Here is a 15,293-nt window from a genome sequence, read left to right as displayed (position 1 = left end):
CCGGAAAACTCCGGAGGGCCCTCGGGCCCCGGAGCACCCCCGTAGTCGGCGCTTATGGCTTGGGTACTGGAACCTTCTGCGCTGTCCTTTTAAATTAAGCAGATAGTTGACCAAGCCACGCAGTCCAGTGTTCCCGCTAAGTATCTTGAAAATGAAACGATGTAGTCAGTGGCCAGGAAAAAATCATTCCCTTACGGCAACGCACTAAAACACTTGAACCGCAGCTAACGAAGCCACAAAATCAATACTGGAGTCATGCGCCCTCATATGCGGTGGGTTCATATGCCAGCATCAAAGCAAATAAAAAAGTGCACAGCAGAAAAAAAAGCAGCACTTTGCGGTCACCCCAATAAACTAAACATTCGATCGTAGCTAAGTGCTAACGTCGCTGAGTGAGCTTTGTTGAGAACTCATGCGTGCTTTTTTTTTTTTTTTCTCGCAGCCACAGCAAAAACAAGCACATTCCGAAATGCAAGAATAGACGATAATACATTTGTCAAGCCCACTGGCTAGAGCTTACGTGTGCTATAACAAAAAAAAACTAAAGCTAAAATTAATATCCAAATCGCACATTCGCAACCTACACGGAAATGTCGGAACACGTAGTTGCTAAATTTTCTCGCCACCCGCCTGAGTTTGTACGCGACAGCGTTAAGGAGTCCGCATCGCAGTACATCCGACGTCCCGCATCGCGTGTCGTGTTGGCAAAAAGGTATTCAAACCGCGTATAACCAGGCCTTTCATATGATGGCAGAAATTAATTAAACTAATTAAATTTCTCAAGCTAAAATACATAGAAAAATCGTAAACTACGACTTCCACACAATCTACAGACATGATAGCTCTCGGATTGTAATTTGACTATATGAAAAAAACATAATTCTGTTACGCGAAAACTTAAACAAACCCCTTCACACACACAAACCGGGGCGTTCACAGACCGGCCGTGGCATCTGCCACTTTGCGCGCGCCGGCGCGATGGGTGTCTTGAGGGCACTTGGGGCCCACGGAGCAGCGCGCCCGGTTCCTTGCAACAACTCCAGCTGGCGCTCGCCTCCGCCGCATCGCGGCCCGTGCAAGAGGCCGTGGTTCCACCACAAAGCTCGCCTTCGTGCATTGCGTTCGCGGCAAGCGTTTCCAGGTAAACGTCCCGGTTACCCGGTTAGATACGCTCCAGTTGCCGGGAAGCGTGAGAAGCAGTCAGGGATCTTTGAATGCTATCACGTTCCACTCTTAAAGGCGAAGCTTAAGCGTCCTCCAATTCTTTCCTTGTGGGCTGCATTGTAGTCCTGTTCTATGTCATGAACACGCGGGAAATATTGGGTAAAAAAAATACGACGTGCACTGTTTGTAGTAAACAAAACCACTCACCTTTTGCGATTGGCGAAAGAAGAAACGGAGCAGTGTCGACATGAGTTCACTTGAATAGCAGCCATCTTGTTTATGGCACGGGACATCAAAGCAGTACCGCAAACAGCGTGTCATGCGTGGTATAGGCAATAAATGGCGTGTATCAAAAGAAAAAAAATGTAAAGCTTTATTTTACAGTTGTCTATGCACTTACAACAATTTATAAAGCTTATATTTTACTTTTGACGCTATTTATAGGCTGGAGGTCAAGAAGAACAGAAAGTTTCTATTTCTTAGTTTAACATATCTCTGTCCCAGAGCATTCACAGAAATTTCTTTTACGGTACAGAAAATTTCCGTTAATTTTCTTTAAATTACCAGCTTTCTTTTTACAGTGTAGTTGGCTAAAACGAATCTGGCGGTTCTGTTTTGTAGTGCTTCTAACATTGAAATTGATGCGTTCGCATGTGTAGTGCGTTTCGAAAACTGCGAGATAACATGAAAATTCACGCAACCGCATCAACATGAATACTCGCCACACCATGTTAAAGGCTCACCACGGCGTTTAGGCAAAGGAAAGTAGTCTTTACCGCAACACGCATGAGGTGATAGAATGCTAGGATTGAGCTAGTTGGTAGGAATTAGAAAGACTTTGGTTTTGTCCCTCCCCTTTGGCCCGTGTCCGTACGCCTAATTTCTTTCTAAGATGGACAGATAGTTACTTTGTCCGAGTACGCGATGCTCCTTTCAGAATGCAACGGTGGCCGTTTAAAGAAAATTGATTTTTCGCGTTCGTAGCGTGTTAGCATGTGATGAAAACTAACTTGAAACGGGATTAGGCGGCTTAGGAGCTCCTTTCGGCTCTCATGCAGATACGAAGTGAAATAAAAGGGACTTTTTTCAACTGCAGGCGGTCGCGAACAAAACAACCGAGGACTCTAAGTAACATCGCTTATGCATCCGTGAATACTTGTCTGCTCTCGGACCGGACTTGTGGAGCAACGCTTTCTTTTCTCTCTCTCTCTCTTTCTCTCTCTAGTTCCTGTGAACTAAAGAATGTAAGGAAGTTAGGTTTTATGACTTACGGATTGAGAGAGTTGTAAAGCACGTCGCAGTATGATACTCCATCGTGACGAAATCATTACCAACGTCATTTGCCAGGTAGAAACAACGAGTTAAAATTAAATAATGGGGTTTGACGTGCCAAAACCACTTTCTGATTATGAGGCACGCCATAGTGGAGGACTCCGGAAATTTCGACCACCTGGGGTTCTTTAACGTGCACCTAAATCTAAGCACACGGGTGTTTTCGCATTTGGCCCCCATCGAAATGCGGCCGCCGTGGCCGGGATTCGATCCCGCGACCTCGTGCTCAGTAGCCCAACACCATAGCCACTGAGCAACCACGGCGGGTGAACAACGAGTTTAGCTTGACTCTTATGGCCCTCACTTCTATGGATGTAGCAACATTTCTCTAAAAAATTTACAAAGAAATTGAATGCTACGCCATTTCTGAACCCTACCAAGTTCCAAAGCTTTAGTTTCACCCTTATTTTTCTTGCTTTGATATGGTGGCTGTTGGTTTTGCTATTAGCAATGCTGCTGTTGCCACTGTACCGTGTGTCGCAGCTAACGTTAGCCAAAGGACTGACGACCGAATACCGTATGTCTTAAGATCGTGCCTTGCACCAGGTTTATTAAATCTTTCTTTGTTTCTACAGCTTGGCTAATGCTAGTTGGGACACCCTCTTCGACTTGTATGGCACCGCACATAGTCATGGCGAAGACGGCCACAAGAGTGGTTTACTAATCGCAGCAAGAATGTCTACACTACATTATTGCCGCTTTAAACTTATTTGTATTTTACTCCACTGGGTAAAAAAACGTCAAGCTTGCAAAATAACTCTCTGGAGCTCTGCAGGAAATTTGTGAGGAATATAGCTTGGAGAATTGACGAAGGAACGCTGGTAATTACTGCGCGTACTTTTCTGTGCCCTCTTTATGACAGTAATGAAGGTGCAATGAACTTTAGGAGCTTCTGTGGCGCCATAAGCGCTCGCACTGTATACTAATATGAGCGGAGACAAATTATAATGTGGCATCTATTTTCCACCCTGGATGAATGCGCTCTTTTTTCTTCTTTTCATTCTTCATTTCCATCAGGAGTGACGTAAAGGCGCCGGGCAATAAACTTTCATGCTGTTTCTTTTGCTTTGTCGCTGATGCGAATACTTCTATAGTGAGCAGAATATTTCAGTCCGCGGAGATTACCCGCGTAAAAGATGTGCGTCCCGTCGCTGCATGCACGTGGTTTTCATTCGCCTGAGAAGCGGTCGGCCACCAATGCTAGAATTGCGATCGTCCGTCTTTATACTTTATATATGCTGGAAATACCAAAATACTAGCAACACGGACTTTCTCTCACACGTCGAATGCCTGAGAGACCATCCATGAAAACGAGGTGCGCGTGCTCGGCCTACCAAGCTCCCCTCCTGTAGCATGCAAAAACCGCCAGCGAAGGTATGCAACGGATTCGCCGTAAACAACCATATCCCTGAAGCAGGCTGCGGAGGCTTATTTCATAACGTAAGCAGAATTCGGGCTTTTCTATCCGAAATTTTGGCTGCAAACGAATGACATTTCTTCCTTTTACGTCGCCACCGACACTACACGTTCGTTTTTATCACACTCCTACGAATGTAAGTGTTATAAAAATTCGTTTTGAAATTTTAATTATCTTTCTTCCCCTAATACTGCAACAAGAGCATACTGACCGAACACAAAACAGACCTCATCATACAGCCTTGCGGGAAATTGGTTGGTTTAAAGATAGCGAATGTCTCACTTTTTTTTTCTTTACAATGATAGTGGTTATATGCTTTTAACTGGCTAGGAGTGTCGCAGTCGGTGGTGGCAGCCATGGGGTCACTTCAACTTGTCGGATAGATTTTAAAGATTTCCTTTTCTATAGCACATTTTTCATTGCCTCGACCCCCTTCTTTGTAGGGTCTGGCTGCCTCCATGCAGAATAGACAGAAACTTGGGCCACTGCGTATGTAGTAGCGGGGGTCATAGCACTGGAAGTCACGGACAAGAGCGAGACAACAGGACGAGCGCTAACTTTCTACTGAGTGTTTATTTCCAGAAAAACACCGTATTTGTAGGCCCGCACACAGGAAAGGACCATTCACCGCACACGAAAACCAGGCGCTATAACCCCCATTGCTGTGCCTAATCAACTAGTCCAAACAACCATTCTTCTAAACGCATCTTCTAAACCACTCTTCTACGTGTGCGAAATGGCAGCTTGGGCCGGTGAATGTATGCAACTTCACATGTGGCACTGGGTATGCGAACATTCTCGACTACAGCAAAAAAAAAAAAAAAAAAAAGTGTTGCGCCACTTTGTAGGTGCCCGAACAGACAAGCAGTACACTAGAAACAAGGCGTGACAAAGTCAACAACAGAAAATTGAAGAAGTCAGCTACAGAGAAGTATAAAGCCAGCATCATAACTAGCCTAGAGAGACAGACAAATAGGGTGCAAAGGGCAGGGAGGTTAACCAGAGTATAAATATCCTGTTTGGTACCGTGAACTAGGCAAAGGGATAAAGGGAGAGTGAAAAGATAAAGAAAAGCACACGCAGAGAGCGAGAGACAGAGAAATCAGCCAAATGGGGAGAAAGAACTAAAGGGAATGAAATGGGACCTGAGCGTGCATTGAGCGGGGAGCTTGGAGCATAGAGAAAAGTGAAGATGTCACCGACACAAAATCAAGGAAGTCGGAAGTTAAGAAGGCTGCACACAACTGAAGAAGTCGACAACAGAAGCAGCCGAGGGAAGAGAAGTGAATAAAATGAAACCCGAGCGGGATTTCCGCACACCCAGCGAGACATACTCGGTGACCCAAGTCGGCGAGAGGCTCATTAAAAGCGGCCCATGCTCGGCACATTTGTGGCACAGACTGACAAAGCGTCTCGTTGCTGTCTTTGGGGAACCCCGGTGACGTTGGTTCGATTACACCCAGCAACGGAGAGATACCTATTTTTCAAGCATAGCAAGAAAATTGTTAGGTGAGCAAATCATAATATCCTTGAGTAATAACTCGCAATCGCTGTCTGTCTGTGGAAAAAATGAATACCTGAATGTGCCAGTAGTGAGCTTATATTCAATTAAATGTTTAGGATATTTAGTTCAAGTGATTTGCCATTCTGAGAAAGATAGAAATGTACGGCTGTTTAGTTTGTAGCCCCCATTAAAGAGGTGAAATAGAAACTTCAAGCGTAAGAATTTAGTGAGCTTGCACATTGTCGGGTGGCAAACTTTGTTGATGAGATTTGTCGGAGAATCATGATGGTTGTATTTATAAAAATGTAACCTTATGGCATTTCTCTGTATTGCTTCTGGGCTTTCTATACACTGTTTGGCACGGGGGAACCAACAGGCAGTGCCATATCCTAGCACAGGACAAACTATTGAGGTGTAGACTAGCATCTTAGTGCCAGGTGAGGCAACTGTTAAAGTGCATTTAAGCGAAGACTGGGGTAGTTGGAGGAGTATGGGAGAGGCCTTTGCCCTGCAGTGGGCGTAATCAGGCTGATGATGATGATGATGATGATGAAGCGAAGAAACTGCTGAAAACGCCTTAGGAGATATCTGTGACACATGTTTGCACCATTTGAAATCAGATGATAGAACAATGCCCTAGAATTTATAATCATCAACAATATTTAATTTTTGCTATTAGATCATATAGGTGCGTGTGTGTCTATTTTTCCTGCTTACTCTCATAAAAAGTCTTGTCTAAATGAAGCTTCATGTGCGATGCCCGAGAGCAATTTGCTATTTGCGCAAGTTCGTAATTTAGTGTTACTTGATCTTTATGGTTTCTAATCTCCCTATAGAGATGTCAGAGCATCCTTTACGTCAAACTCATGCTCACATTAAAACGTGGAAACACACCGATGTGCAGTGCAAGGGGTTAACTACCACAGCAAAAGGGTAGCGTTGAAGCAGTGTTCTCTCTAAAACTCTCGGAGTGCTTATTTATTGCCTCTGGTAAAATGATTATTTTAGTTGTTTTCACAGTGTATATTTAGTAAATGCGGCAAAGCTGGTTCAGCTACATAATTTGAAAGGAACGTTCGCTGTTTGTTCAACACAGGCACTTTGCCATTTTACTTATGCATGACCGTTGCGAACGCCCCAGAATATAAAAGCTAAACCCAAGGACTCCTGTGTGATTGCTATCGCGCTCAGAAATCCGATTCAGAAAACAGCCCACGCTCACCAATATGCAAGGGTGGCAGATAAACGGGCATTGCCTCACCGCAAGCAATCCATAGTTCTCGGCCACAGCTGCTCTGGCTCGTATGAAACCGTGAAATCGTTAAAGGGTCCCTGAAACGGTTTGACCAAATTTTGTAGACGCGTAGGGTACAGCTACAGTACAACCTTAGCGCCAGAATTTAAGTGAAGCGTCTCATATTAAGAGAGCTACGGACAATTACAAGTGACCCTCCTACCTAGCCATGCTTTTTGTCCTAAACTTGTTCGCCGAGTGATCGGGCCTAAGCTTCGCCATCACTGGCTCTGCGTCATGATGTGACGTCGTCTACTTCCACTTGTCTTGAATCCAGCGTGCGAAGCCTCTCCAGCCTGGCCGTCGACCACCCGCGAGAGCTATCCAAGCAGCGCGCATTGCGAGCGTTGTGTCGCCGCTCCCGGTGTGTCCGCTATTCCGGTAACTGCCGGCCAGCTGGGCGTTTCGACCGATCGGTGGGGGCGTCAACTAAAGCCCCGCCATACTACTACCGCTGTGATGAAGGTGCTTAACGTAAACATGAGCGCCTTGCACGGTGCAGCCGATTGGTGGTGCAGAGCTTAAACAGCCAAATACAGAGCTGCTATTGGTGTAATTATGCGTAAACACCATGTTTAAACATTGAAAAAGACAATGGGTTCACGACTACGCTCCTGCTGAAAAGCTAGGTCAGCAGCAAAGTAGAATACACTTGGTTACTGCTATATTAGCTCTGTGTTTGTCTGGTTGGGCGCTGTGCCACCATGTGGCTACACCATGTCGGGCGTTCACGTTTGCGCCTGCACTCATCCGGTAAAACGCCCAAGCCAAGTCCGCTTGCGCTAGCCCGAATACCGTACACTAGTTTTAGCGTGTCCGGTATTCCACCAAACTTTTCGTTTAGCCGTAGGGGAGGAGGCATAAACGTGAGCTGCCGGAGTGGTGCAGCCACCTGCTGGCGCAGAGCTCAACCAGACAAACACAGCTATTATTACAGCAACCAAGTGTACTTTACTTTGCTGCTAGTGTAAATGTTCGGCAGCAACACGATTAGGCCGCTGCCCAAAATTTACACCAGCAGCTAAGTATGAATACACTTGGTTACTGCGATTGTGGTTGTCTAAGCCACCTCTGTGCCACCAGGTAGCTGCACCGTGCAGGCCGTTTGCGTTTGCCCCTCCGCTCATCCGGTAAAATGCCCAGTCCGCTAAAATACCAGACACGCTAAAAATCTCTGCTCCCTATTGTGGTAGTAATCCTCCGACGTGAAGTGACGGCCGCAAGCGCGTAGATACAGGCGCCGATCGAATACCGAGAGCTCAAATCGATGCAGCCACTCCGCTCGCATGTCACCCGGTAGACGGACACGATGTCGCAACTTGACATGTTGCGGATTGCTGGATTTGCAGCCCATAATGTAACAAGGGTGCTCCTAAGGTGCTCCCGAAAAGAAAGCTCAAGATCAGCACTGACCGCGCAGCTCCCGTCAACACCGAGAACGTTGCAACACAAGCAGATGACACTTGCTGTATTCCGGAAGGGCTTGAGTGTAGGTATAAATAGTCGTTGTGTGTTCTCTTTCTGTAACTTGTTTTATAGAAACAAATTAGCCAACATTCCAACTATTACGAACAACATCTGTTCACTATAAAGTTGGAAAATTATCGATGAAGTGACCTGGATAGCCAATCGGATAGCTCGCCCAACTGACGTCAATTGGGATAACTACGTCAATTTCGGGAGGGGTGGCTGAAACCGACAGTGGAGCGGCACCACTGCGATTGGTAGCGATGTACATTTTTAAACCTTATAATAAATTACACCCTTTACGCGGATCACTTAAGTGCGTGACTTAATGATCGGGATGACCTACCCTAACGACTCAGTACGGTTGTACAATATCGTCAAGATTGCTTCCGGGTCCCTTTTTAACATGACAATGCTGTGCAGGAAGGACGATTACAGTCTTAATTCTGCGAGTCAGCGAATGCTAAAGTACTTTGCGAGAGCAACTAACCTTGAAACCAAATTATCTGAAAACTAAACGTGGAACTTGTGCGAAACGACAATATTCGTGTGAATAGACAATACTGAAAGAAGTTCTCGACTGAGGACAGTTACCATGAAAAATAACGTCAATAGCATAGAAAACCGCCAGTTTCAATTTCAAAAAGCGACCCCTTGTAGAATTGAAAGAATGAATTCGATGAAAATTCTTGTTTGGGGGCGGAAGTGGGGGGGATTTGCTAGTTGATGCATATTTGACTCTAATTTTAAAACGATGCAGCAAAACGAGGGCGACGTACAGACCCAAATACGTGGAGGCATTTGTCACCAGCAGCTTAGTAATACAAGTGTGGACCAAACATAAATGAGATCTTTGTTGATAATTTTTATTTGCAATAAGAAGTTTACTAAGTATTCATTATTTTTCTACATATTCTCTTGTTATAAGAATGTATTTTTTTCTCGCCTATTGGTAGTTTTTCGATCCCGTCACCATGAAATGAAATTGGTTGTGTCAGCAGCCAGTTGCGCAGATACTCCATTGCATCGTCCTCTTCTAATCATTGGCCTCTCATAGATTCTTTGAGTCGCCCAAAAGGATGAGAGCCACAAAGCCAGTGATACGTCGGGGCTATAGGAAGGGTGTCCTAAGGTTAGAGCGTCCCCTGGTGTCCAACCTATTCCACTTAATTTTGCACATGTGCCTGCTGCAGTGTGGGGTCTGGCGCTATTATGGAGGAGAATCACTTTGCGTATTAGTTAGTTATGGCTTTTGCGCTTAAAGGCAAGTTTAACCTCACACATAAGCTCACAGTGATATGAAGCACTGGTGGTGTGACGATCAATGTGGAATATCCTGTCATGATGCCAGTGGCGTAGCTAGGTCGGCTAGCACCCGGGGCCCATAGGTCTTCTGTCACCCCCCCCCCTCCCCCCCGGGTGTAGCCGGCGGAAAGACGGGTGTCTTCAGGTGTATATTAGGAAGTGTACGGGCTTCAGGTGTCCATTAGGAAGTGTATGTGCGGGTATTTGGCACAGACTAGATAAGCGCTTCTATAATGTGCGCTCAAAATCTGCAACGAAAGACATTGCTGTTCCAGACACTGTTATACCATGAAAGTTGAGAAAATGGTCATAAAACAGAGCAAGTTAATTGCTGGCTCTACACCGTGAAAAATGCAGTAGGACGGTTAGCTGGAATAGCAATGCATTTTACGCCACATTTCGAGTCCGTGTTTCTGAAAACCTGTTCTAAGTACAATGTTTCTAGCAAAAGGCTGGCTGACATCACTTCCGCAGTTGCATATTTCCGCCTAATGAGAATTAGAAAGTTAATTACTGAAATTTTGATTATAGTTAATACGAACACCGCACATCATCCGAACTTTCAAATTGTGTTTGGTTATCAGGAATAATAGATAAAAGTGCCCTACTTTAAGATAAGTCTTACCTGCGTCACTTGCCACCTAGGTGTCTAGTGGATTTTTCGATAAGTGTATCTTGTATCTTAACATGCAGGGTACTTAATAGGATGTATAGAAAATAGAGATACTGATACATGCCTTGTCGAATGTATAATGAAACAAATACAATATACCTGAAGAGCATGTAACAGCAGACCTATTATCATATATGGAAGACGCATGCATATTCGATACTCCCCAGCCCTGTGCAAAACACGCTCACATTGGCAGTAGTCATTGGCATTACCCGGTGCATTCAACAGCAATGTGACCGAAGCGCACTAACGAGTGTCCCTTATCTTTTATTCCCCTTACCCCCTTTCCCCAGCGCAGGGTAGCCAGGCGGTCTGAGAACTGGTTAACCTCCCTACCTTTCCGTCTATTTCTTCTCCTCTTCCTCCATTTTCCAAATTTTACGCACTCAGCTGTACACTCCCGAAACCATTTTCACCAGGTTGAAATCATGCTCAGGAGGCCCCATGCTGTTCACGAAAAAAGTAGCAGTCCAAGTGCTTGTGTGTCGGTAATTTCTTTACACGAAGTGCTCCTCTATGCAGACGGAGTATATTGAGGGACACAGCAACCTGGAATTCGGAAGTAGCTTGATTGTACGTTACCTTGGAGGTGATGGAGAATACCCTACATCATTCGAAATAGATTGTAATTCTACGACAGTCTCGGGGGATCAACAAACAATGTTGGGGCTTAGAATCGACTAACTACGAGTTCTTGAACAGCTGATGAAACAAAGTCGACATCAACGATCTTGCATGGCATAGACTGTTTGGATGCGAAACGCTTGCTTTTCTGTAATCCTCCTCCTGCCACTTCGTTCGTCGTCATGCTTTCGGGTTCGCTGACTAGCTTGCAGATGGCGATGCGTCGTCTTCTCGAACGCTGTGAGAAGCTGGAAGAATCACGCTCAAAGTTCCCACCGTAAGGGTATTTATTGTTCAATACGCGGCCGCATTTCGATGGGGGCAAAATGCACAAACGCCCGCGTACTTAGATTTAGGTGCACGTTAAAGAACCCCAGGTGGTCAAAATCAATCTGGAGTACCCCACTACGGCGTGCCTCATAAACACATGGTGGTCGTCGCACGTCTAATAGGGAAGAATGGGAGCGAGAGAGACGAAGCTCGACAGTGCGGGCGTTCTTGTAGAAAGAGTGAGAGGGCTTGAAACTCTTTTAAAGCAAAATTTGTCCGCCTAGGAGAGAGAAAGAGAGACAAGCTTTAATGACATGCTGGAGATGTTAGCCTGGCTGATCGTCTGGAATGGTACTCCAGACGGTCACTGCAGCACACCTCCGTTGAATACTGGAAGGGGAGGGCTCTCCTGTTGGAGGAATTCTCTTGTTTACTTTTAAATGATTTGTTCCGGCGAGATGCCGGTCACGCGTGGAGCGTAAAACGAGAGCGGCTACGTGAAGCAGCTCTCGCATCGTTAGCCTTGGAGTACGCTGTCCTTGCATTGCAAAGCGGGGCAAAAGGAGTAAAAGCCTATAAAATTAAAGACAAAACGATAAGAGAGAGCGATAGAGAGATAGAGACAAAGGACTGACAGGGAAGTTAACCAGAGAATATCTCCGATTGGCTACCCTGTACAGGAGAAAGGGGAAATGGATGCGATAGAGGACAGCAAACGAATACGGAAACAAAAGAAAAAGAAACACGCGCACAGTACAGAACTGTTTCTGTGGGCGCTGTTACAGTCTGCCAAGGCATTACGTAGTATTACACAGCGTCAACGTCCCACTAATACATCTTACGTCACACAGTGAACAGTCACAACTTGTCACACAGTCCGGTGTCTTTTAAATGACGCAGCAGTGCCTTCATAGCAGCTTGCGCTGATCGTCGTGTAGGCTAGTTTCCATGAATGTTGTTTTCCGTGTATGGGTGCTTGTCCAATCGGTCTAGCGAGACTGAGCGAAGTTGCTCTGTGCGGGTTGAAACGAGGGCACTCGCAGAGAAGGTGCGCTATCACTTCACTGCACCCGCAGAAGTCACGAAGTGGGCTGTTAGTCATTCCGATCAGAAAGGAGTGCGCATTCGACAATGCTACCCCAAGCCATAGACCGATTAGAAGCGTGCAGTCACGTCGTGGAATTTCGGACGGAATACGGAGCTAAGAAAATAAATCGTGTGCCAGAACAACGATCTCATTACGAGGCACGCCGTAGTGAGGGACTCCGGAATAATTTGGACCACCTGGGGTTCTTTAACGTGCACTTCACTCTAAGTGCACGGGTGTTTTCGCCTTTCGCCCCCATCGTAATGCGGCCGCCGTGGCCGAGATTTGATCACGCGACCTTGTGCTTAGCAGCCAAATACCATAGCCACTAAGTAACCACGGCGGATAGAATACAAAGCTGTAAATTAGGGTCCAGGGCTACACAGGGTGCACCTGCGTAGTCGGATGAATTCCAGTGAAGCAACACTAGATTACGCACAAGTACGGTAAGCTTTTTCGCTGCATCGGCTCTCAAAAGAGGAATGGCAACGCAGTTAACGCCGTGATGGGCAAATAGTGCAGCTGCGTCCGCTTTATCATAGCCATGCATGCCGCAGTGGCTAGGCAACCACTCATATTCTATCGTGTCCATCGTCAACTACTCGGTGGTGGATGAAGCTGGTAGACGACTTGGGCCACTGGGTCGGCGTAAAAGAACGGACGGACGGACGGACGGACGGACGGACGGACGGACGGACAGAAAGACAGACAGACAGACAGACAGAAAGACAGACAGACAGACAGACAGACAGACAGACAGACAGACAGACAGACAGACAGACAGACAGACAGACAGACAGACAGACAGACAGACAGACAGACTGACATTACAGATTTCATTACAATTACCGGCAATGTAGTGGGGACTTCTTTATTTGACAGGAATATTTATAGCCGCACCTTGGAAGAGCACAGCTGGCACCTATATATTAGGACAAATAATGAAGGTCTCAAACATCAATTTCTATAGCGTACGGTCCGCATATACATGCATGACGACGTAGTACATATCTGTTAATCAAACTTAATTATAGAAACTATAGCTTATTTATATTTTACATTAAACTTGGTGACCTTGCCGAAGGCCGCCAACGCCGCCCGGGCATCCTCATCGTCCCCACCGTGCAGAAGCCAGCGTAGCCTAAGCCTGACCTGATGGTCTTGTGCGTCTCTGATGAGACACCGCCGCCTTTTGGCTTGTAACTCTTTAAAGTCAACCATCCCTTTCGTTGCTTCTGCGCTGTTCGAACTCACCGCTCACACGCGGTAGCTCCTAAGGCTACCATTTCGGATAGCATGCCTGCTTCATCATTTGCGTCCCGGAAATCTTCGAACCTAAAGGTACTCACACGTACGTACCCGAGTAGAAACATGATGTGGTTCACACTGTGGGTAGCTGTAGTAGAATAGCCTGGTTGTCGCAGCTCCCACTTGTGTTCATCCTATTTCCGCGGCCAGCAAGGGCCACTGACGCCGCTCTAAGGGAGCTCACGATTCTAGCATACGAAGCACGCGACAGCCGTCGAAGGAATGATTACGCCACGGACGCATGCATCCACAAGTGGCATAGCGTGTTTACGAATTCGTCACTGGCAAGCGAGCGCGTTGAGATGCTTGCTGCGTTTCGATTTGGCTTTACCAAGGCGCAGTTAGGACGCAGGCGTGAGCTTGTGCAGGAAGGAACGCGTGGAAAACGCAAGCAACCAGAGAATTCCATCTGCGATAACAGGAGAAGCGTCTGAAAAGGACGCGTTGGAACGCAGGCGAGCGTCTCGGCGGGCAAATTTTGCGCGAAAATTTTTTATCAAACACAACATTGGTGGTAAAAAAGAGCTTACAGGGGAAACGGACATCGTGTGCGTGGTAGCCTTTGGAGTTGCTTACCTGTTAAAATATGGCAGTATTAGTTTCAAGGATAGAGTGTAGGTTTCATAAGTAATGATTACAAATAATTCTACGCACTGTAGTTCCCCACTGGGGAGTTTCGGCCCTGAGAGGGTGCTTAGACACTGCGGTTGGTTAACTAAAGAAAAACATGGTTCTGTACTTGATCAAGTATATATTTTATTCTTCAGGTTCCACCAGAAAGTGATATTTCTGGATGTTTCCAGTTTCCTGTTCCAGTGCCGACCGAGAAGGGAAGGGGAACAGTTATCATCTTTGCATATATGCCTCCGCCCTGTTGTCAGACTAAACGCCGCACGCAACAGCCGCGTCACATCAGGGAGGACCTTTGCGCCGATCCTCGCTCTCTTGCATGCGCAATCATGCGAACGACAATTAAAATTTGGAGTCAGATATCTCGGAGCACAGCCTTGCTAGAAGAATTCTTCCAACTGATACTGTGTAGACACACGACTGCCTCTAATCTTTCGGTACACACATACGCACTAACTGCAGTCAACAAAAAAATAATATTAAATTTTAGTTAATGGGTCTGTCTGCTGACAGCGATAATCGTCATCTCACTTTGTGTCCCGCTGGCCACATAACTTCGTTGCACAGGTGGTCTTCGCCGCCTCCCAGTGCCTAACTTTGAAAAAAAATTTAAAGCTTAATTTTGAACACCCCGTATATCAGCGAGAGCTACCATTTCGGTATGCCGTGTCAGAAGTCGTACCGACGCTTGGTCATGAAAAAGCTGCTATATCATCTCGCTGTCAACAATTATGTATCAAGTACGTGTACGAGCTTGATTCTTATGTTGTATTAGTACTTTAACAGCTTTGTCTGCTTGGTCCCGCTGAACTCGTGCGCCTTTCTACTTAATAAAAGTGTTCCCTCCGTCTGGTGCGCACAGCACAGCTAAAGAGGAAGCATCGTGCGGCTACTATATAGTTAGCGTCGCCAAAGGCCAAAAAGGTGTCTTCGGTTTCTAAGGGTATACGTCAATGCGGTCATTATCAAGCGCCGCCAATGCCGTCAATGTCGCAGTTATTCACTGCTCTTGCGCCATTTCAGCACAAGCTTCAGCGGGGACGAAAATAACACCGAGCAGAAAAGGAAACTCGAACGGACACGACGGTTGCGGTGTTCTTTTTGTCCACGCTCGTGGCGTGCGTAGCGCCAGTTCTATGAACGTCTATTAAAGAGCCTAATGAGTTCATCGCTCTGTTGGCAGCAATTGACGTCAGAGGGCAAGAAGAAAGGACACGT

The 15,293-nt window shown here is 46.2% G+C and overlaps 2 protein-coding genes across 2 annotated transcripts in view; one reads left to right on the top strand and one right to left on the bottom strand.

The window, feature by feature from the left end:
• LOC126531755 (ATP-binding cassette sub-family G member 1-like) overlaps positions 1-13,723 on the bottom strand; it is a 45,583-nt gene extending 31,860 nt beyond the window's left edge. The window contains exon 1 of the mRNA XM_055071457.1: positions 13,497-13,723. The gene's annotated coding sequence lies outside the window, so the exon portion shown is untranslated. The remainder of the gene's footprint in view (positions 1-13,496) is intronic.
• Positions 1-15,293, top strand: part of LOC126531754 (ATP-binding cassette sub-family G member 1-like) — a 221,589-nt gene that overhangs the window by 180,162 nt on the left and 26,134 nt on the right. The window lies entirely within an intron of this gene.

Source organism: Dermacentor andersoni, chromosome 5 (assembly GCF_023375885.2).
Source record: "Dermacentor andersoni chromosome 5, qqDerAnde1_hic_scaffold, whole genome shotgun sequence".
Taxonomy (NCBI): Eukaryota; Metazoa; Arthropoda; class Arachnida; order Ixodida; family Ixodidae; genus Dermacentor; species Dermacentor andersoni.
This window is presented reverse-complemented; position numbering and strand designations above follow the sequence as displayed.